This window comes from Lytechinus variegatus, chromosome 6, assembly GCF_018143015.1.
Source record: "Lytechinus variegatus isolate NC3 chromosome 6, Lvar_3.0, whole genome shotgun sequence".
NCBI lineage: Eukaryota > Metazoa > Echinodermata > Echinoidea > Temnopleuroida > Toxopneustidae > Lytechinus > Lytechinus variegatus.
The window spans coordinates 26715653-26737718 of NC_054745.1; the positions used below are offsets into that span (position 1 = coordinate 26715653).

Here is a 22066-nt window from a genome sequence, read left to right on the forward strand (position 1 = left end):
GCAGATTGCCACTAATATAGGGCAATATCAATAAAATTAACGGTATTTACTTTTTTAATCATGATGAGTTCAAAGATTATTTGGTCAGTTGGTCACATATCTGAAATATGACTAATAACATTGACTTATTCGAACAATACTAACTCTGTAATATATATGTTTTAATCGCCGGATGGCCACACCCACTCAATGACCACTTCTTTGAAACGGATTCGCTCCGATTGTAAAACCACCTCCCACATGACGTCATGCTGTGATGATGCAGATGGGGCGAATACTATATCGGATATTACTTTCGACTATAATGCTCGTGGTGCTAGTGGCAGTAATTGTATCCGATATAAACGCCTCAAACGGTAGTAATGTCGGCATAAACGAAATTGCGTCTCCCAACGACCGGTTGAGATTGGAACCAGTCGAAAGATACAGATCTACTCTTGGGATACAGGGAAAGTTGTAAGGAAGCTAAGTAGTCGAATAGATTAGAAGATGGACCGAGCTTGCTGATATTGAGTAAGATGGTAAGTACCGTAGTACTAGTAAAGATAAATACCGTAGGCCTACGAAAAATACAAAAATCTGCCCTGCTCGTGTAGCTCGAGTCTTCTCAAATCTTATCTGTCTCTGACTGAGTGAGCCGGAGCCTGGGCTGTGATGTGCATGTGCAGCGCATGTCTGTGGCGGTGGCTGCGCTGAAAAAATTAGTCGAGCGTTGTTGATTTAATTTTAAAGACTTTGTATTTACTGATCAATGTTGATGTTACTAACTTGATTTGCACTGCAATATCTTATAAATCCATGGAAATATTACAGCACCAGCAGACGCACTTTGTCTGTCATAACTGTGCGCAGCTCAGGCCACTTCAAAAATGACAAAAATAAATTTCATTAGGCCCTAAAATATTCTCACTTTCTCAAAATATCAGAATTCAGTTTCAGATGATTTAGATTTTATTTTTTGTAGGCCTGTCTCTTTATTTCAATATTCAACATGTTCAAGGATCCGAGTACAATTCCAACATTTGTAGTAAATTTTATTCTACTCTAGATCTATTTTTTACAGTAATAATGTAATTTTATGATTTATTGCCATTCGATGATGATAGGATGCGGGGTGGACCCGACGTTCTCCGAACTAAGCCGAGATATGAAAACAGAGAGATAAGAGGAAATTGTTTGAACCCAGGCCATATTAAGATCTAACTCCTGAAGAGGGGAACAAGCAGAAAATGACTGGATAAACTGAATGAAAACTCAGAGGTGGATGGGCATAGCATAGTCTAGTCTTTTGGAAAAGAAAAATTGAGACATGCATTTAAAGGAGAATCAATGAATGAAGCCCTTGAAAAAAAGATTAGCATACATTACATTAGACAGCTGGCAGCCTTCTGTTTCGAGGATTTTTTTTATTGTTTTTATTTTTTAAATTTCTCCTCGTACACAGACGGCTCGCTATCGTGCAGCCACCATTTCAGGACTTACAATGCAAAATCCCCCGTCGGGGCTCTTCAATTTTTGTCTTTAATGAATCAAACTTTTGAAAATTAAAGCGACCAAATTGATATTCCCTCTTGGCATTAATTGCCAAAAAACTGAAAAATCTAGTTAAAAGGAACAAAAACAGTGACTTGCATGTACCTCGGCTGTCGTGCAACTTCACCTCCCTGTTTTATCCGAACTTAGTTCATAAACATGGCCATTGAGTCCCCTGTACAGATCGCGCTAGAACTTTGGTTTCTGTATTTGGTGAATGAAGCCAACGGAATTCAGCTGAACAACCAACATAACACAGACCGAAGCTCTTGGTCTAACATAACATGTATGATGTGTAAATAGATCTACACGTATGAAAGCAGAAAAAAAAGTACCGGTATCAAATATAAATGAAAGTTTGAGAATAATTGGACAAAGATGAAAACAATAATAAGAATGTTAGGAGAAATTGAATAAAAATAACTGCACTTCCTCATTTGCAAAGCCACAAAGAATTGTGATGTCACAGAAGTGTTCTCTCCCCTCCGTACACTGAGAACATATTTGTCCCCCAAATTTTGCTCATTATTGTGAAACTCAACTATTGCAAACTCTTTGTCCATGATATATTTTATTATACCTCGATTCCATGTCCTCATGAAAAAAAAATACATCATTTATGGACAGACTTGATATATTAATAGTAAAAATTTAAGGAAAATATTAAATAAGGGAAAGTAATTGGGCCTGGGGGGGAGTTTCAGTTGTGTGACATCACACATGTTGGTCGCATTGAGGATGTCCATCATTAATGACGTCAAAATTTGAATGCTTGAGATTTTCTTTTTCAATTTTTCTGAAAATTTCATTGATTTGTTCCCTTGGATTTATTCTCCTTTAAATGGCTATTAAAGACAACAACAACAAAAACCTGAAATAAAACAAAATACCATCCAACAGTGCAATTCTCCCAAACCAAAATTTGTGATCGTTGAGGTCATAACTGTAACCTCATGTGTCTCTCTACATTTACATTCTGTGATTAAATTTAAAATAAAAAAAAACAAAAGCAGGAGTGTTGAATACAGTAAACTTACTGAGGAATTAGCTTTATATTTGCACCAAGGTTTGTAGGGACAGTGATTTTCTGTTTTACCGGTAAAACTAAAACAGAAATGTTGTTTGGTTCTTACACATTTCATGTAAAAATTCATGGAATTCACCAGTTGCAAAACGGAATTCAGGTTTTTGTTGTGTGCATTTTCAGTGACAAAGTACAATTTCCCTTTTTAGATCAAGTTGAAAAGGAATTTAATACAGATTTTCAGAAACGGAAAAGACCATTTTTTTAAACAGAAAATCACTGTCTTTACAAGGTAATATCTGTGCAGCAACTGGAAACAAAGGAAATTGGTTTAGGAATATAAACATGAACAAATTATGGGTTTAAAGAAACCAGTAAACCACCATAAGAAATGAGTACATACTTTTCTATTTTACTTGACAATCAGGGACTTGTTCATAAAGAGACCACAGAGATTGGGGACTGAAAAGAAACCAAACATAAATCTCAATTCTTTGCCCTGATGAGTTATTGAAATTCCTGCTAGCCAGCCATTGAGCTGGCTACACCATAACAGCAAAATTGTATGGCTTCATGAATATTCCGCAAGCTATTCATGGTATGCATGCTCGTATTGTACATGGAGGGTAGAGATAGTGCAATACCAGTAGAATGGAATTGAACCATTACAAAGCTTGTTTTTTATTCTTTGTGATTATAAACCCCTGTCCTTCCCTGTTAAAGAATTTCATAAAAGATCTCCAGTTTTGTTAAAATATGAGTTTCCATCTTCAACTATGGATATTTTCAAGGCATTAAACGGGGGGGGGGGGGGGGGTATAATTGAGGGGAAAAACATCACAAAGATTTTTTTTTTCTTTGTGAAATTTAACACCCCTTCCGTATACTGTATTCTACACTCAAGACATGCTTTTATTGGTTAAAGTGTCAAATATGAGTCTGGGCTAGCAGACTGCATGTACATGTAATTTCTGTGATTGGTATGCTCGTACAATGCAGTCACAGGTATTACAAGTTCATGTAGTATGTACTCTCTAAGACCACCGCACACCTTACGACTGCTCGCGATCCGATTTTGCAATACTCACATTTTTCTCATTTTCTGAAAATGTGAATGGAACATATCATTTTATTTGAGGTTAACATTAATTGAAAGAATACTAACCATTTTTAAACATTGCAAGTCTTTATTTTGGAGTAAAGGCCATATTAGTTTCAAATCGTAGCCAATCGTACGACTGCTATGATGTCATTACAACTAGATATTAAATTCGCTTTTATTCTAAAAAGAAGGATGATAGCATAGTCATAGATTTGAACATAAGTATTCGTACAATGACTAAGAACATTACACAGTAAGATATTCCAAGTCTCAATATTAGCTTCAAATTCTACTACATTTATTTTGAAATCAGGTCTCAGATCAATCGTAAGGTGTGCGGTCGCCTTTAAACATTTTACAGCAATTTTGCAAACTTAGTACATTAGCTCCACGAAAGGAATTCAAATCCCCTTCATTAAAATTTTTGAACCACAATTTGTCACATCTCTATAATAAATACCAGTATTGAAGCCCCTTTTTAATATTGTTGAATATCTTTTCTCTCGAGCACATTGAACTCTTTGTCATCAAACCAGTTCAAGTCGCTTTAATAAGGCCCTGGTACACCGCCACACATTCCATCTAATACTGCTCATACTGTGGGAAATATCCATGGAATGTCATTGCACTATTCATACTTAATCTCTATGGTATCTTGAACTTGAATAATTTTCATGCTATACCATGCACGACCACCACGTACCAATTCACTGCGCACACACACTGTCGAGTGTGCATTGGGCCATATTATGATTCTTATAAATTTCTTTATACTCTTTGTTACAAGCAAAAAGACAGTACTGTATTGTTGCAGCAAACAATCATGAGAAAGTCTTTTAAATCAATGTCAAAACTCAACACATTTTGCCTGCACATCAAGATCTGGTACATTTATGTAAACTTATCTTTGTAAAATCATGAAAGCAATAATTCTGATGATCACCTACACAGAAAACTGAGAAAAGCATATGTGGGACAGTGTATTCAAATCGGTTCGCGAAATACCTGACATTGGATGGAATTCCATGGTTATTTTGCTAATTTCTCAGCATTTACGCATTTTCTTCCTGAGCTATTTGTCACACTTTGTGGTAATTTCATTGGATTCTGTTCAAACTCATTTTGAGATTGTTACCACAACTGGTATTTATTTTAGAAATGTTCGTCCTGTAGTCTCTCAAATTTTTTTTGCCCTACTTTTTTTATGGAAATCACTGACACATAATAATTTCGTTTGAGGTTATGAAATGTCAGAATGTTTTCCGATTTCATGGAGCATGTGAAAAATTTGCACAATAAATGTCTTGCTTTTGATTACATGCAATGGTGCACCTGCATGTCAATAACGGCTACATTCATGTCTATCTATTGAAACGTGTCAATTGTTTACACACACATGATGCACAATCAAATCCAATAAATCTAAATTTGACAAAAGGACAGATCTGTCAGTTTCTGGAAGTGGGAAAAATTATGACTTGCGTTACATCAAAATCCGAATGGGTTTTGAAACTTGTCACAAGCTGTGAATTGATCTTGTTTTTTTTTCAGGGGGGGGGCATGTGCCATGTGCTACTTGAATGGGCCACCTTTTCTGATCGTCTTTTTAAATTTTCACATTCAATGTACATGTACAGTACATGGATGGTTTGGCACCCAAGCCTGGCACCAAAATTGTGTGTGGACAAAGAGACTTTGTATACATGGTTCATCAAAAAGGCAGAAAATTTCTTCGATTCTTCTACAGACCTGTACAATGTTTATAATTTGTTTTATGTATTATTGTACATTGCTATTTAATATCCTGAACCAAACATGTAGTGCATGTCCAATACATTGGCAAACGAGTAGACTATGCAGTGGAACTCTTACAAGCCCCCCCCCCCTGAAGTCCATGCAATATACATGTAGATTACACAAGTTTCTAAAAAAAACTATAGGGCAAAAAAAAAGTAAGAGCATACTTATAATTCCAATCAAAGATAAATGATTTCGAACAGAATCCAATGAAATTACCACCAAAGTGTTAATGTGATAAATACAAGTAGCGCTTGAAGAAAATGATGGAATGCTGAGAAATTAGCAAAATAAGCACGGAATTCCATCAAATGTTGGGTATTTTTCCAAATTCTCTCTGTCTCATGTACAGTATAAATGTAACTGACCTCTGAGGGATAAATCATTGGTCTGGACCAATAGACCTATCATTGGTCAGGGCTTGTGGTTAGCTATCTATTGTCATCGGTCAAGTCTCTCTGTAAAGGAGAACAATAGGAGGTGCTCAAACTGACCTTGGTGGTTAGGGATTGCCAATTTACACAACTTTAAAGAGGGTGGATAGTTTTGGTAAATTCCTCGAAATCGGCCTGTCACCATTCTAATTAATTTGTATGTAATATGAATGTGTATGCCATAAAACAGTCATGATGTAGATGATATGAAATGAAATGGTGTTTTTCATGATAAATTATGCTCTTTTTGTGTGAATTTAACTCTGCGGGGATACCCGATAAAGTTTCAAAGATACCATAGGCCTAGGTCCTGCTGTCGGATCACCACTGCTGCCGTGCGTGTGCTACGCGAGAACGACAATGTAGTCCGCTACACAATTTAGTTGTAACTCAGCTCAGTTTACCATTACAAGGCTCGTTGATGTTGATACATTGCGTTTTCCTTTTTTTTCTTGCATCAGATTAGACTTTAGATCTGAAATCCTCGATCGCATATCGATATTACTTTACGTTACATGCAACATCACTCTGTTTTCCTACCTTCCTTGCTCTTGCCTCGGCTGGGGCTTGCATTCGATAAACAAACCCGATCGTCCTCATTTAAAAAAAAAGAAGTGGAACCACGGTGTGATACGCTGTTGCACATAAATATGCTCTCTAACTGTCGATATAACACGGGAACAATTTGTAAAACTGAATATAGAATGAATACACAACTGGCACAGAACTGGAAAAAAAACACATCTTTTCGGTTCTTCTCTGACTTCCCGCGTGTTAGTCTCGGCTCATATGTTGTTTCAGATCGTTTAATAAAAAAAGTTTATTCTATGATTCTGATTAATAAAGAGAAAAAAGGGGAAATAAAACCAACAGAAAGAAACCCTTACAAACGAATTTCCAAGATTATGCATCCTGTTTTATTTTTTGGAAATGCACCGATTTCTCAATAAAATTATATACAAACCGTCTTTGGGTTACCAGTGTTTGAATTTATAGACTAGCTTCACTATGCACGTTGGCTACATGTATCGGCCTGGCCTATGGGAATTTCATTCACTTGCATGATACGTGTGTGTGTGTGCGAGGCCGGGATGTGTGTTTTTGTGTTGAAGAATCACTGCAGGTTACGTAAGGAGGTTTGCCCTGCACGCTGAATTTATACTGTACTCGTGGTAATAAAAGGTCATGGACAGTTCAGTCCACTGGTTGTACACGTACATGTAGTTAGAATCCATGCAGGATATGCAAATCCCTGGTCCATGCATGTTCACTTTTCTCAGTCACTGATGTTCTGTCAGGAGAACATATGAATTCATCTCCTACCCAGAGATAATCGAGCTCTAACTAAAACTCAGTATGTAATCATTGTCCAATTTTGGAAAGCTGGCAATCCTATGGAAATAGTAATGAACTTGTACATAAAGTTATGGAATTTATTACAGAACGTCACCGGCAATTGCCAACATTTTGTTCAAAACAAGAATATATATATATATAAACAGATAAACAAAAACAAGAGTATTTTTTGTCAAACAAAACATAAAATGACATTCAGTTTGAAAGTATATTTTTCCAAAATTTCACATGGTAAACCACTAACTAAATAGGCCTGCCAAAAAAATGAAATGTTGGTCGATCGTCATACTTTTCTCCATATTTCTATTTTCTCCTTTCTCTTTATAACTGCCATGGGGGGGGGGGACACTGCATGACGCCATATTACTGTTATGAATATCTATCTCACTTTTCAGATCTCTATGCATATATTCAGTGATCGATGTGCGCAGATTTTACCTTCTTATAACTTTAGACTGAATGAATATATTATTTTTATAACGTGTTTTTTTTGTGGGGGCGGGGTCATTTTCATATGGAAAAAATGGCAACGGTCACTTGATCTGCAACTAACTGTCCTATATCCACATGAGAAGCATAGCGATCAATTGAACGGAGTCCATCGCAACAAAAAAGTTTATTTGAATAAAAAGAAAAATCCAAGCACTGAACATTTCATCAAAATGGGATGTAAACTTTTTTTATGATCATAATTTCACATAACAGTAATTTATATGCACATCCTGGTCTGTATATGACTGACGACGTGTATGAAATATGACTATCTAATTTCCTCCTCATTGAAATGTGTCAAAAAGTGTTATTTGTTCCTGAATATGTGGATAACCGTTGTGGATTACATTTTGATGGTTGCATTCAAGTTGGTCCTTATTTTCAAATCTCTAAGACTATTCAAACAATTTCATTTCTTTCATTTTACATCCGGTTTTCGTGGAATTTTCAAAATTATGCAGTGTTTGATTTTTTTAATTAATTGATTCAAATCAATACTTTCTGGGGTGGACATTGAACCATGTGCGCAATGCAAAAATAGCAGGGACAATGATTTAATTATAAGCACATTGTTCCAGTCATTATAAGCACAAGAAGAAGAAACTGAGAACGAGAAGGAAAAATTGCAAGAGAGAAATTAGTAGATAAAGAAAGAAAGAACTGAAGAAGGGGGAGGGGCTAAAATCGCGTCGTTGGGAATTTGTTCTGACAACGATGGCCTCAAAACTTTATTGCAACTTTCCGTTTCTAACTTTACAAACAAGTCATGCACATACACATGTACGTCCCTCATTATAAAATGGATAAATATCAGGATATTGTCAATCGGACTGTATTTATGAGAGAAAAGCTAAAAAAAAATATGGTGCGTTATCGGCCTAAATTATTAATTGCAACATAATTCATAGTGCATTGAAATAATAATGGACCTGGCCACGGAGGATGATCTATATTGTTACTGGGGTGCTGTGACAATGCTCAATGTTCATTTTACCCGTTCTAATAAATAAAAAAAAAATCTTACTTGACATCTAACACGAAACGAGTGACCATTTCAAACTTTCTTCAAAACGTAGAATTTTATAAGAACCTTTTTACTGTAATTTTTGAGCTTGCCTGACACATTCATTCCAATTTGATATTGACTAAACATTATACTGATAAATCGTTCTTGTCCCAAACGTTGTTCATGCACCTATACCCTGGTCAAAATAATGGCAATGGGTACATGCTCAGTTTCAAGTTTCCAATTTGCACCTTCCTAATGAGTCTGAGCAGAAATACAATTTAGTAAAGAAGAACATAGCTCTTTTAGAGGCATCTTTACAACTAATATATCGGAGACAGACATGGTACCAGGGGCGTCGATCCATTTTTCAGATTGGGGGGGGGGCAAAATCATTAATGTTCCAAAGGCGCTCGATCGTACAAAACACTCAACCACACACCACACACACACACACACACATAAATATATATGCATATATACATATGTATATATGACTCATGAGACCCAGACACGTATCTCACAAATTAATGCGAGCGCGAAGCGCGAGCTGATTCTTTTTTAGTATACTGACAGGAAAAGCGTGCCTGTTTAGGACTGTTTGTAGTAACTCATGAGGAGGATACATATCTCACTACACAGATAGTACGAGTGCCGAGAGTGAGCTGAAATTTCCTTATATTCTGACCTGAAAACTTGATATTCTAAGCATTTTTGGTACCAATGATAAGATTTGTATCTAAAAGAACAATAGATGCGAGCTGAAAATTTTGATATTTCGATCTGAAAAACAGTTTAGTGGACATTTTTGATGAAGAACAAGATATATATCAAAGAAAGAATGATTGCAAATCGAAGCAGGAGTTCTTTTGAGGCTTAGAACTGAAAGTGGGACATTTACATTCACCTATTTAATCATGAAAAGTATGGGTTTTTGCTACAGAAATGATGCGAGCGCGAAGCGCGAGCTGAAAATTTGTATATTCCAATCTGAAAAGCGGACATTTTGAGCACGATTTTAAATAAAGAACGAGTTGTGTATCACCATCTCGCTTGCTGAACATTACAATCTTGTTTTTTTAATGCATATCCGGAATTATTGGGGGGGGGCAAAATGATATGTTTGCCCCCCCCCAATATTTTCATTGGTGGGGCGATCGCCCCCCCTGCCCCCCAGGATCGACGCCTCTGCATGGTACCAGCCTTCGCTGATGGGGGTGGGGAGGCGGATTTGTTTCTGCCATTTTTTTCCCGATTGGCAGCTAGAAGCTTGATTTGTGTACTATTTGAAGGGGAGCACCACTATACCTTTATTCTCCTTTATTCTTAAAAATTGGCATGAATATATGATAATCTCATAAGCTTTATCTAAATAGTTCGAGCGCGAAGAGCCAGCTAATTTTGTTTTTTAAATTTTATGTGTTTTGTCCTAAAATTTGATCAATCTAGGCAATTAATGTTTGTGGTCCTAAACAAATTGTGTATGCAACTAAATAATTATTGCGAAGAGTGAGTAGAAATCTGTAATATACGTTTTGATCTGATCGAAAGGGACCTTGTCAAGGACTTTTTGCATTTAACAATGAATGCGTTACATGTTTCACCAATCAAATAGCGCGAGCGCAATTTTTTTTACCTAAAGAAGGGAACTCGAAGGCTTTTTTTTGTAAACGTGAACAGGATAGGTATATCACTGAACAATGATGCGAGAGCAAAGCGTAATAGGTAGGCGTATAGGTATAGAAAATAATATAGGTATATAGGCCTATTACCTATAAACCAATCAAATTTTACACAGCGCGAGTAGAAGATACTAATATTCAGACCATAAAAGTGACATTTTTACAGAACACTTTCTAAAAATCAATTTGTAACTTTTTGAATTAAAGTTCGATTACTGAGCTGAAGTATGTTCTGTATACAGACTTTAAAAATTTGATACTTCAAACTCCATATTGTGCATGATATGTAAATCACCTAGCATGCAGGCTATGCGAGCACGAACAGTGAGCAAAAATTTTATAAAGTGACATGAAAGATTTGTTTATTTTCCAAGTCTTCCCTCATTTTATTTCATTCATTCGTCTTCCTTCTCTAATTTATTTCACTTATTTCTCCCCCCTTTTTTTGGTTTTTGCTCCGCCAAAAAGGGGGACGATCCGTCGACCCCTGTGAAAGTTTAAAGTGAAAATATTCTGTAATGATGACAGGATCATGTATAGGCAAGGCTTACAAATCCATGGGGGCGAAGCGGCCACTTATAGCCCCCTCCCCCTCTATTGGCGGCGAAAAGGGAAGCTATAAGAAAAAGAGGGAATGAAAAGATGAGTTAGGGAAGAAAATTATAAAAGAAGGAAGAAAGTATTATAAAACTTAATTGGGAAGGGATAGATAATAAAAAAAGAAATAGTTCATAATATAAACAGAAAATTTGCTCACGCTTCGTACTCGCATTGACTTGAGCGACATAACAATCTGTTCAACATGTTCAAGAGGATATCAACTGCCCTAAACTATTTTTCAAGTCTAGTCAATAAGTACAAATTATTCTGCTCACGATTCGAATATTAATTGTCTTTTTTTATTAAGCAATACACATACTCTTCATGAAATACAAGAAAAGTTCTAAATTCATATTCCAAAATATCAGTTCGCGCTTTGCGTTCACAAATTGCGTTCAATATCCGCTTCACAATTCTCCCATAGTGCTTGAAGGTAGCTTAAGTAACATTTCTCTATCATTTTTCATAATACCATATTCGTGAATTTTCATATACACCAAAAAAATTAAGATATACCCTAAAATTACATTATACTGTACAAAAAACACCGAGAACGAAACATAAATAACCCACTACCATCGATTGATATCGAGGACATGACCTCTTCCCCCTTTCAAATAAATTGAGATCCATTTACGCGCATGCACATCTAATACTCCCCTCTCCCCATTTCTCTCCAAAATAATACGAGTCCGATACCCTCCAGGAATTGCTCGGAGTTCGGGGAGGGGGGGGGGGTGAGTGTCGATCCAGGGGGATAGGGAATACATTAACTTCCCTTAATTCGACAGTCATAAGTTTTTATGAATTATAATGACAAGTATGTTCATGATAAGGAGGGAGTACATTATTATGATCATAATTCTGGTACCATCGAAACTCCCGCTAGCATTGCTGATATATCCTTTTAGCACTTATTAGACTTGGTCTTCCCCCATCATGGTGCATTTGACCCCCCCCCCATTGAAGAGAAAAGAATAGTAAAAGAGAAGGGTGAAACATGAGTATCACGTCAAAATATAACACAAAGTTATATTTTTGTATTGAATTCAAATGGTAAAAAAAGATTGCTCGCTCGTAGCTTTTCAATAGTAATAAGTTTATCCTTTTATGCACTCGTGCCCCCCGTACAAATTTTGGACTGGTTATGGAACCGACCACCCCCCTCAAAAAATAATCATAATGTTAATAAAAAAATTATAGGCCTTAGACTGGTTATGGAACTAACCACCCCCCCCCCTTTAAAAAAGTAATCATAATGATAATAATAAATTATAGGCCTAAATGTAAAAAAAAATTAAATACTCCCATCAGGGACCAAACTTAATTGTGTCAGTTATCCAATCCCATGAAAACCGACACTGGACACCCATACATACATGGCGGTAAAAACGAAAATGGGGGGTGCATGGGGTATGCCCCCAAATTCTTTGGCTAGGATTTAGCATTTAATAACTAGGATAAAATGCTGGGTTGGTACCTCCGAAACCTCGCCGAAATTCAGCAATAACAAATTAGCAAGCTATTCCAGACATTATGGCACATACGTCATCACATTTTTTTTCCTCCCGTTCTTTTTTTTATACTCCTCGATCGTCAGTCCGGAGGTGTTTTTCTGGGCCTAATTCCACTTTCCACTTTTCCTTATCCCTTTTCTTTATTTTTAAATTCATCTTCATCGTTATCACATAGGCCGATCCAGGGGCGAAGTACCCTGGTCCCCCTATATAGTGGCGGAGCAAAATATCACGATCAAGTTTTTCGCTCGCGCTCGCACTTGCATGTTTGATGTCGAGATACAAATCTTCCTCAACAGGCCGATATGGTATGCTAGCTAGCATTATTTGTCAAGTACCCATTCTCTAGTACTCATAATCTCATGTATTCCATAAATTCTCAAAATAATCCTATTCAGGTCTAATTGTCAAAACCTATATATTTATATATATATATATATATATGATATACAAAACCTATTTTAGCTCGGACATCGAGCTGTTGTTATTTTGTTTGATTTACATTTTTTAATTGCAGCCGTAATCCGTTTTATGGTATCATTATCAATGCAGCTCACGCTACGCGCTACCTAGCAATTTTTGTCAAGTACCCATTCTCTAGTACTCATATATTCCATAAATTCTCGAAACATTCCTATTCAGGTCTAATTGTCAAAACCTATCAGCTAGCGCTGCACGCTCGCAATTTGATTGGTGAGAAATTTAACTCTAAAACAAACTATTCAAAAATTCTTTTATGACAATTTATCAAAATTTTCGGTTCGTGATTTGTGCTTTCTATTCATAAATACAAAAATGCTTAGAATATCCAATTTTCCGAACTTGATATCAACAAATTTCTCGCTCTCATCGAGCTTATGAGATAATTAACAATTTCATGAATTTCCAACAATTATATTGTCCTTTTTTCAGAATGTCGACAAGTTTCAGTCTCGCGATTAGGGAGACTAATAGGACGATAATTACCATTTTCATATGACAAAAAATAGAATATCAGCTCGCGCTTCGCGCTCGAATCTTAAGTGCGATCTAACTCCAATTTACAATTGTCATTGTCAGTGTTTGAATCTAGTGCTTATATATTGACGTTTTCATATCTAATATCAAAAATATTCTGCTCGCACTTCGCGCTCGCATAGATGTAGGAAGATTACCTAGTTATACCCATCTTGTGTACCGTTTTTAGCTCTAAATCTCAATTTTTCCCATCGCACTTAGCGCTCGTATTGTATATACCCATCCAGTTCAGGATTAAAGAAAATGCATAGAACTGTAGAATGCCAATTTTCTTAGTTTGAATGTCAAAATGATCGGCTCTCACTTCGCGCTCACATTACTCGATTTTTGAAAATAGGCCTACATGAATGTATCGTCATGGCTATACTGCAATCAGAACAGGTCCCCTTCTATCAGGCTAGCGCTTCAGATTCATGTTCGCAGTAGTTATTAGTTAGATATACGAATCTTGCTCAGGATCAAAATCACTACTAAGAACGTTTTTTCAGGAAAAAATATGACATTTCCAAAAAAACTTATAGCTCTCGCTTTACGCTCGCACTATTGAATAGGGGATTATAGGATTAAACATTTATGCTGTTGAGAATAAAGTTGACTATTACAGGGGCCGCGGAATGGTTTTCAAGGGGGGGGGGCTGACCATTAAACAATCGCAATCATATGGTAATTTTTACGTTTTTGTACACGGTTTTGGAAAAAATTGGGGGGGGGGGGTAAATCCCCCAGCCCCCCTCCCCTCCCGCTTATAGCGATCGATCGTGGAAAATATGGGTGAACCCCCCCCCCCCCATATTGGCGAAAGCTGGATACGCCCCTGCTATCATAATAGCTCGTTCCATTCTAATTTCCTGTTTCCTTATTCCTCATTTCCTTCCCCTTCACGAGACAAATTCCCGTTCCATTTTCCAATTTCTTATATATATATATATATATATATATATATATATATATATATATATATATATATATATATATATATATATTTAATCCCCATCATTTATTAGTATTTCGCGATTGTCTCACTTGCAGGCCTACATCTCTTCATTTTTCATTTTCCTCTTTCCTTCCCTTTCTTCTCGCCTTTCTTCTCTCCATGTTCTTTCTTTTCCTTTTCTTATCAATTTCATTGTTTTCTTCTCTTCTTCCTTTTGTTTACCTTTCATTTTCATTTTCTTTTCTCCCTTTTTCCCTTTTCCCTTTCCCAATGCATGCGTTGAAATATGACGTGAAAATCATGAACACAATCATCGTACACCATACGTTGTACACGCAAAAATGTGTATGTGACTGTTTTGCTCAGCGAGCGTGCCAATGTCGATCGCAGTGTAGTGCAGTGCATAGAGTAGATGTATCCCGTGGTTCAACCAATCTTGCACCTTTTCGTACGAGAAAAATTGTAGCCAAAATTTTCACAGAAACATCTCCAATATGTACGTTTTCATGAACATACGTTTACATGAACGTAACATGAAGGTAACATGTGAACTACAGGTTGGACGGACAGCATAAGGGTAAGAAGGTCCATATATTTTTTATTCTCTATGCATTATGCTAACCAATCTATTTTCGATGTTACCGTTGCCTGTACTGTGCTCCTCGACGAACTCGCTGGGGGAGAAACTCGACGGATGCATTGCTGTAACAGCTGATTGACGAGCGTACACGGAATTAGCAGACGATACTCGCAGGGATATTTCGGGTTGGTAAAAGTGGAATGACCAGCGATCGACGAAATAATCAGTCGTGGACGGTAGTGGGCGCTATGTGAGTGCTCGTAAATTCAGCAAAATTCAACGAGGAAAATGAAGTCATTTCTCAGCATTTATTTGAAATTTTGATATTTCCAAGAAGAAATATTGTCAATTTCTCATTGAACTATTATCAGCAATTGTTATTCAATGGAAAAGATCCATTCAAGCGCAATTTTTGTATCCTTTACCAACACTATCCACGAGCTTTAATAGTATGCATAGTATATCAATGCACAAGAATCGATAATTGACCAATTGGACTGATGTATACCTCTTTTATAGTGAGTTCTTCCCACACGTTCCCAGATGTAGGCCTACATGTAAAAGCAGGGGATTTCTCTATCCCAGCAGTTGTAGCCTACAAAGGCTACATGTACATGTACATTGGTACAGGATACATGTAGATGTAGGTAGACTAGAGGCTGCAGCTTTATCCTTGCTTATAGAATTACATGTACATGTACGTGACCCTAAAATCAAGCAAGTCTTGTGAATTATTTCTGGGCTGTACATGCACTACGTAAAATCCCTACCTCAGAAGTAGATATTTATAAGTATTTCTTCGTTTATCTTTATTTTAGTGTTTTACCCCGAATTCTATAATAGGTTTTCTGTTTTTCTGCTTTTATACATGTACATGTACTTTCAGGAATTATTATGGGGTTATCAATCATTGTAGTTAGAATTGAAAAAGGGAGTAGACTTTTGAGCAAAATAGACAGGTTGATGAACATCAAAGCCAATGGACATGATCGTGATTGAGGTGGGGGGAGGGGGGTGTTATGGAAGGGTTAAAAATACACTCCTGCGTAGTATTTGTACATGGTCATTTTCAAACAAAAGTGGACATGGGGGTGAAAATTAAAACTTGCTAAAATTCATTAGGCTTCAATGTTGTTTGAAACTGGATATCTTAAAGTATATTTTTCCATTTCATTAATACATAAAATTATTAGTTATGTCTTGAGATACAGTGAATTTTATGCAAGGGAAATTAAATGTTACAAAATGTTGATTTTTGCATTAAAATTCACATATTGCCTATCACAATATAAAATTTGTATTAGAAGCACATTTGTTGGCAAGATACAAGCTGTGTATTGTATCTAACTCCTAAAAAGCAAAAAAAAAATCTGTGAAGTGTTTTTCTGAAAAAAATTGGGTTTCGAAGTTTTCAAAACTGGTTGTCGTGTCACTCACGTTTTAAATGCAAAAAGTTTTCTAGAGCTGTGTATTCTGAAAATTAATTTATCCCAGTACTGGAGCAAATACAGTTTATCTGTACCTTATTGTATATAAAGTAACTTGGTCCAATGTGTTAAGGTAAAGCTAAAATTAACTGTCAAAGTTGTGTCGTGTCACTCACAATGTCGTGTCACTCACGGTATTACATGTATATTGTGTATAAAAAAGGACATCCAGTAATTTTTGAAGCGTTTTACCAGGGATACAGTCAAAATGTTGTTCCTGACATCATTTAGGCCTATTTTAGGCTAATAATTTCCTCCATCTTCCTAATTTTACTCCTTTTTATGGAAATATTGAATTTGACATTGAGTTCATCTATTTTCTCTCCTCTCCGTGGTTGCCTTGGTTTAAAAAATCCTGACAATTTTCCATTGGTGTGAAGACTCGGATCCTAATTCATATTTTGGTGAATGTACTGTGATTAAGAATATAGCAACATAATCAATCAACACAAAATTATGAATGTATCAAGAGAAAAACCACTACATGTATACCCCTTTAAGCAATGGACATATTTACAATGCATAAAGGGTTGGTGATGGTGATGGTTCAAGTCATACCTAGGTATTACTCGAACATTCTCTGTCTCCATTTACAGAAATAAGCAGAAAGTTCACCTTTCTTTTGAGTAATGTTATTTCTTTGTTATACTCAGCTAGAAAAGTCACGGATCCTTTTTTGAAATTTGCAGAAATTTTAGTGGTAAAGTAGTGTACATGAGATATAAGAGATCACCATGAACACCAAACATTTTTTCAAATTCGGAAAAGAAAATATTTTTCTTTTCCTTCTGATTGATTAAATCAACCTTTTCATTTGCCATAAAGCTTGTATTTCAGGACATGAAATAAACAAATTTGCAAGAAAACAAACATTTCAGGTGAGAATGTACTGAGATTTGATAGAACATTTTGGATATTGCTTGAAGCAGCTACATGCCAAGTTCAATTGTTCGGCCACCATTCATACCGCTAGTGATTAACTACATGTAGGGTCTGAACAGCAAACTACCGTAAGTGGGCCGATGTGTGTTCAGAGCAGATTTGCATTTACACATATTCATTACAACAAAATGATGCATGTTCATGTAGGTCCCAACAAGTCCCAACCGAGACCGCATTTTGATTTGAGCAACTTTGGATGGGTTGCCATGTACCAGTAGATCAATTTTTTTTTTTTGGGGGGGTTCCCTGATAAGAACAGAGCTGGACCTCGAGGGGAAAAAGCTATTGAGGTGTAAAGGGAGCCTGGTTGGGATGTTGAATTGGATATTAGTGTGACATCCAAGGGCTTAGAAAAGGAAAGGCTAATGACTTATAGTTGTTATGTAATAGTACTTAGCAGACTGCAAGAATCAGGTACTGACTGCGTCTTTACCTTGTGGCTTTCCCTGGATTCCCGTGTTATGGTATATGATCAAATAATTAAATTAGCAATGAAAAGGCGCTTACAAATTCCAGCAAAAAGCATAGCTCTGAATTTTGGTACAGTGCCTACATGTACTGCATTTACACATACAAGCAGTGTTCAGGAGAAAACCTATGCTTGTTGAGTTGAATTTCCAATTTTCTCAAGGCGATTTGCTGATAGTCCATCTGAAGTGTGCAGCAACGTGATTGTGGTTTGGTACCAAAAAAGACATTTAAACTGCCATGTCCTATTTGGACAATGCCTATAAAAATATTAAAGGAGGATAATATTGTAATCCAATATTTCAAGAAAAGGGAGTCATACATGACATCATTGGCTACCAGACCATGTCAGATGATGTGAGTGACTATTGAGAATACCTTTCTTACAAGGAAAAATTATTCCATCCGTTGTGGATGCTGAATTGTATGAACCTGTAAACTTTATGCAGATAGGGAGAAAGAGTTAAAGTTTTGAATGATATCAGGCCACAAAAAGAATGTTTGAGTTGATGTCAATGCCAAGACCGCATAACACCTCCTTCAAGTGCCCCCTCCTCCTCTAAAGAGGAGAGTGGTAGAAGCCCTAGTGTGACAATGTGGTATGGTATAGGGAATGTGAGTTGATGGGCAAATATGACCATAAACCAAGAATAAAACATCAGGATGACATATTATGAACTTTAAAGAAAGCAGTTATTATGTAATTAAGCTTGTTTTTTGGTTAATGGTATTTTACTCTTCTACATCATGCAAAAAATACTTTCAATGTTGAGATAAATGTTGTATTTTTGCACTTGTCGTGTCACTCACGTTTTGGATGTCGTGTCAGGTTTGATTGATTTTGACTATATGTGTTAGATAGGTACACTATTTATGTCCATTTACTGGTACTCACAGTACTCCATGACAACTACTTGGGCACGAATCCAACCATATGTGTTAGTGGTCAGAAACCCATGTCCAAAATTTGTTGTGTCACTCACGCACCGTTTTTTAATCATATCTACTAAACGAATTGTTGAATTCAAATCAAACTCGTAGTGGCCCATGCCAGTCCTACATTGTATATAATATAGTAGTCATGATTGATTCATAACCTTTAAGTTTGAAGATATGAGCCCTTAAACCTCTCCGATTGTCGTGTCACTCACGTTTGAAAATGACCACATGTACATGTCCTTGTCTGGTGGAAGCCATGATAATCCACTGGTATGTAGATAATCAAGGATTAGAGGGGATTCTGATTTGAAATAGAAAAAATGGAAAGAAATGAAAAGAGATTATTACACCATTTTTGACCTACTGTTGCACCCATTTATCATGGAATTTCCTTGGTTTCATTGTCATTATGTAAAATATTAGGACAAGGCCACCCCAACCAAAAGTTGATTTGAATAAAAAGAGAAATCTCCAACAAGCATACTGTACATGTAACACTGAAAACTTCATCAAAATCGGATGTAAAATTAAATAAAACAGAATATATCCTGGCTGGTATGCAAATGAGGAGACTATGATGACATCCACTCACTATTTGTTTTGTATTTTATATGAAATATTCTAATTCTAAAATGGTTTTGAAATCTAAGCATATAAAAAAAATAAATATCGTTGAAGGTACACTATGTAGATGCCAAGTTCAAAGACCAGTTATGCGTGAGATTTTCTGTGAATCTGAGTGAGATCATAGACATTGTGTACATGGGGATAGGCTGTGATAGTTGCGTGAGACAGAAATTTGAGGGGATGAACAAGAGTCCAAAATGCTTGAGTCTCATGCATAAATGCGTGAGACTTGGTAGCTCTGCAGTTGTGAATTTTTAAGTTTTTATTTTGTCTTACATACCAGGGCCGTCGCCAGGGGGGGGGGTGCGGAGGGTGCGAACGGACCCCCCTTCAGAACCAAAAAAAAAAAAAAATAAAAAAAAAAAAAAAAAAAAAAAAAAAAAAAAAAAACCCCGGAGGGGGGGGGGTAGGGATACTTGAGGGCTCTTTTGAAAAAGATCTGGCCGGCGGGCTATATAACTGCATGAAATTGAGTTAATACGTTGTTTTTTATGTTTTTTGTGTTTTTTTTTCATAAAAAGCACCCCCCTAGAAAAAAGCTGGTGACGGCCCTGCATACAATGCAGGGATGTATCATTAGACACATCATTTTATGCCCCCTTCTTAAAAGATGTTCCAAGAACAGGAAATTGACATGGGGGAGCTAATGTAGTTTGCATTATGATGTCACAAATTGAAAATATGGTCCAACCGAGGTCCAATTACCGTACTAGTATCCTGGAGATACTGCAATAGAGCCCTCAAAACAGTAAAAAAAAATAAAAAAATAAATAAAAAGATAATAACAGAAGAGAGAGAGAGCATTATAATTTGGAAATACTACATTTGTAATAATGTATTTACATGTAGGTTGGGCGAAAAAAAGCAATGAATGCACTGATTCTGCTCCTGGGAGAATGATCCTCCAAATAGAGAATGAGAGGACCAGATTTTATCAAAAGATTTCTATTTTAAGTGTCCCCCCTGATTCCAACCTAAGACCTTTACATTGTATGAGATCAGTAGAAGCCTGAGTGGATTGTCATTATTCAAGGGTTTCAATTGTTGAAAAAAAGGTGATTCGGAAGGGGCCTAAAAGGGGGTGCAAGTGTTAACAGCAGATTTTGTAAACAGATCTCTGAAAGCTCAGTGTTCAGACATACAGTGTATGTACATATACGCGTACATGTACATGTATACATTCATATTGTACATGTTGGCCTACAGTTTTCCAGTGTATCTTGTATACTGAGATTTCATGGTCGTTTTGTGTGCATACTTTACCTGTACATTGTAGGTCTACTATATAAATTGTGGGACCATATCAGTTAGTGCTTAATGCCATTTGCCAATATGATTGAAAAAATACCTCCACTAATTAAAAATACCTTTCTTGCGGGTGATAATTCCTATTCATATCGATTATCTGATTGATACATGTACATGTAGGCACTCTTTTCCATGTAGACTGCATGTACACCGACACTGGCACCGGTCCGACTGTCTCAGTCCAGTTAAAATTGCTGTTGGGCCAGTAACTATTCAGAAATACAATGTAGTCCGACATGACCAGTAAAAGACAAACTGATACAAATGATATCTCTTTTGTAAATCATACCGGTATTGGCTCTGGCATCTTACAAATTTCTCTCACAAATTATGTTGTGTGTGTGTGTGTACTGTTCGTTTTTATGATTTTTTTTTGGGGGGGGGCCAGTAAAAGCAATGAAAGAAAGCAAAATAAATCTCTATTAAAAAAAAAAAATTGGGGGGACCAGTAAATTTTAGGTTCAGACCAGTAAAAAATTGAAGAACTGGGTATCTACTGGTCCGACATTTACAAGTTGGACCAGTAGAAAATAAAAAGTTACTGTGGAGCCCTGACTATGTATAGCCTACATGTATTCTTTAACAGTGATTTTAAGAACTTGCTCAAGCCTTGCCTGGTCTCTAAAACATGATTTCAACTGTTAGACGTTCAAATTTTGAATGTTTTTCAGACGCTCAAGCTTTGAAAGAAACCAGACCAATTATTAATATACCCATTTAAAGCACACATATTCAGAATTTTGTCTGCAATTCATATCGTATCCATTCTCTCAATATTTGAAATGAAGCACATATATGCATTTAGCTGCTAATTTTCCCCAAAACAGAGGTTTGAGCCAATTCCTAAAATCATTCATGCCACGCGCATGATTAATTAGAGGCACAAACCCTGCGCGAAGCACATACTTGTAGCATCTAGGTCGGGTCTTTGACCTGAGCATGCCACTCCAGAGATTCTATAGAACTCAAAGAATGGTTTGAGCCAGTTCGTAAAATCAAAGAAGAGGGTTGAGCTGGAACTTCATAAAAAATTGAATATATATGCTGTTATTCTTGAAATAAAAGAAATTTTGATCTGAAATTTGGCAAATCAAAAGAGTGAATCACGGGCTTTCAGAATGTACAAAAAATAATAAATTTAGAAAATTTGCCAGAAAATTAGGTTTGAGCCGTTTCGTAAAATCACTGACGAAAATATAAAGTTTCAATTTCAGTCTAGAG

General features: G+C 36.4%; 1 protein-coding gene across 1 annotated transcript in view; it reads left to right on the forward strand.

The window, feature by feature from the left end:
* Nucleotides 1-326: 326 nt before the first annotated feature.
* LOC121417286 overlaps nucleotides 327-22066 on the forward strand; it is a 34817-nt gene continuing 13077 nt past the window's right edge. The window contains exon 1 of the mRNA XM_041610931.1: nucleotides 327-521. The gene's annotated coding sequence lies outside the window, so the exon portion shown is untranslated. The remainder of the gene's footprint in view (nucleotides 522-22066) is intronic.